The 3,161-nt window shown below is 49.8% G+C and overlaps 1 protein-coding gene across 1 annotated transcript in view; it reads left to right on the top strand.

The window, feature by feature from the left end:
• LOC118334239 (myomegalin-like) overlaps positions 1-3,161 on the top strand; it is a 38,074-nt gene that overhangs the window by 13,273 nt on the left and 21,640 nt on the right. The window lies entirely within an intron of this gene.

Raw genomic sequence — 3,161 nt, 5'->3', positions numbered from 1 at the left:
AGAGAGAGAGAGAGAGACTCTATAGCATAATTATTACTGAAGGTTTTGCTGTATTTTTGTGCTGGATATTTGATTTACTTTAACACAGAGTAGAATAGGATATTATACATAATTGAATATTAAATATGAATAATCTCACATAGCCTTCAGTAGATTTGTAAAGTGCAAACAGTGTAGTAATGTGTAAACCTCATACAGAATGATTATACTGTAATATATCTTATCATAAGAATGATTATAACCTACATTAACACTGGCATCGTAAACACTGTACAACAACAAGCTGTGAGAATACTGTATAATAGAGTAAAACCCGTCTCGCTCTCAGTCTTATTTAATTTTACAGAGCGTCACTAATGTTACCATGTTACTGAACATTTCACCTGTTCAGTCAGGCGAACAGAGCTCAGTAAACCGGGCAGGAGGAAGTAACAGACTCCCGGGGGAATATCACTCGGTCTCTTTACCAATAAGCTCAAAATGAAGCTAATATTCGCTGGGTTTATATTTAATTGTGGGTTTTAAAGATGAAAACGACCGTTTTGAATCTGAATCATAGAGCATAGTAAACCGCAAGCATCTCTGTGTGTCTGCACCGGACTCCTCCACCCCCTCTGTCCTCCCGATGGTGCGCTCCGCCGCTGCAGGTCTGGTTCAGGCAGCCACATCGTTATCTGCCCGGAGGATCTCCGACCGCACGAAGGACCGAGACCGGCGTGTCTGCCTCTCTGTCCGTCGGTAGAGGCTCTGCAATGAATGAAGAGCCCGTCGGTCGGACACAGACACCGGGGAGAGACTCCGAGAACTGTCCTAGGACGCATGTTACTGCTCCGTGTCCGTGTATCCGGATTACTACCTATCCCCGGTCATGATCAACCTGACGGCGCGCGGTGCGGCTCGTGTGTCCGTGACAGCCGAGTGATGGTGCAGAGGCGCGTGCGGTGCTGTTGGCAAATGCGAAACATCAGCTTGGTGACAGCGCGAGGACGTCATACAGATAAATACTGCATCTGATTGATGAGACATTAACATGACTTCGTCTGTGGGTGTGTGCGCCATATTCTCGGTGCACCTGCACCTCCTGCAAATGAATGCTGATCCTGGGCTGATCGATATCTGTTAATGATGGTCACAGTATCTATTCATCTATTTTTACCTCATGGTTTTCTCTCCTGCCAAGAACCACACGTGCAACCATTCTCTACAAGCCTGGTCTTCTTCTTGTCTACCTCTTCTAATTTATTTCTAAGCCATTTAATTTAATGCCATTGCAAGGACTGATGAGGAGCTTTTACACTGTTTCAGATGGATTTATTGTGCTCTAAAAGCGTGTGTTTACTCTGATGCAGCTCAACACAATATGCTCTTTTGTGTTCACATGGGATCACCATAAGGATTCAGGTGGCCTCATGTTCAAGTAAACGCCTCGATAATTGTAAACCTGTGGAATGCTTGATCTCAAGATGAAGGAGACGTGTCGCATCTGTGGACGGGAGCTCTGCGGTAACCAGCGGCGATGGATCTTCCACCCCACCGCCAAGCTCAACCTGCAGGTGCTGCTGTCTCACGCTCTAGGGCGAGAGCTGGCCCGGGATGGCAGAGGAGAGTTTGCCTGCTCCAAGTGCACCTTCATGCTGGACCGCATGTACCGCTTCGACACAGTGATCGCCCGCGTGGAGGCCCTGTCCATCGAAAGGTTGCAGCGGCTCCTGCAGGAGAAACATCGGCTGAGGCAGTGCATTGGTGGGCTCTATCGGAAAACAAATTCAGAAGAGGGGGCTGTTACGTTAACTGGAGGGAGTCAAGAGCCAGGAGATGGGATGGTGGACATTTCAGGTCTCACCCATGCGAAGTACTGTGCCCTGCTCCAGGATGACCTGGTCTACTCTTTGTATGAGTCCTGGGCCGACGACGGCCTGGACTGTCACCACCACCACCATCCTCATTGTCTTGCCGGTCCAGGGTCAGAGGTTACAGGTTCGAGCTCACATCGTTGTGTTCCCAGCACTCCCAGGAGGTGTCGGGGATGCTCATACTTGCGGGTGGCGGACTCTGATTATGAAGCTGTTTGTAAGGTGCCCAGGAAGCTGGCACGGAGTATTTCCTGCGGGCCATCAACCAGATATTCAGCCAGTCTTGTTGGAGGGAGTGTGGCTGGAGGTGTTGGAGAAGGAGTAGGAGAAAGAAAAAATGTGGAAGATTTAGAAGAAGCCCCGTCCTCTCTAACTCTGGTCCCTGGTTCTCAGAACCCCTCAAGGATGTCAGACAGCGATCGCACCCTGGCTGGACGAGCCAGCTCCAGCCCCTCTATAGCATCCTTGGAGGCAGCCGAGGAATATATTCAGCCTGGCGCCATAGCAGATGGGCCGCTGAGCTCCCCTAGGGAACCGGCAGACGACCAGATATCTGATTCCCTCTCTGATGAGCACATCGGAGCCCCGCATGCACAAGCCTCACCTGGACCCAGCCTCTCTCTGGCCCTCTGTTTGCTGCAGAGCTATGCTGTCCACCGGCCAGTCCGGAGCGCCAAGGGGAGCAAGCTGCCAGTGCTTCTCCGACAGAGCTCCAGTAATGGAGGCTCGAGGCTGGGCTTCCCTGATCCTCTTCTGGGAATGTCTTATGGAACTCCAGAGAGAGAAAGAGACAGTCACATGCCAACACCTGAGCTGGAGACCCCTCTGATCAGGCTGGATGCCGGGGTTGATCAGGTTCTGAACCTGGCTGAGATGGAAGATTTATTGGAAGATTTGTACAAAGAGTATCCCCCTCCACCTCCCCACCAGGTATAAAACCTTGACGAGGGTGGTGATGGCACTGTAATACAAGGATTTTACTACTGCAGGATGATGGCACTGTATTTTGCCAATGCGCTGAAAATCTGCAGTATTTGCAGCACTACAAGTGAACCATCCCAACAGGCTTTGATGTTTGTCAGACGATCAGTGGAGCCTGCTCACAAAACGATCATTTTGAACACTTTTTTAGGTTAATTAGCCTCATAATCCAACTGTCAGTCACTTAAATCCTGCCCACAGCCTTTCCAATAAGCTTTTTACCGAGAAGGATGTGAGCTATAGTGCCGTGTGTGTGTGTGTGTGTATATCCCACACCAGAAACAAGCAAACACACACACCACCACACCACACACACACACCACACAC

The sequence above is a fragment of the Morone saxatilis genome, unplaced genomic scaffold, assembly GCF_004916995.1.
Source record: "Morone saxatilis isolate NCDOM2014 unplaced genomic scaffold, NCSU_SB_2.0 Contig23, whole genome shotgun sequence".
Classification (NCBI taxonomy): Eukaryota; Metazoa; Chordata; class Actinopteri; family Moronidae; genus Morone; species Morone saxatilis.
The sequence above is the reverse complement of the archived record's forward strand: the minus strand, read 5'-3'. Positions and strand labels throughout refer to the sequence as shown.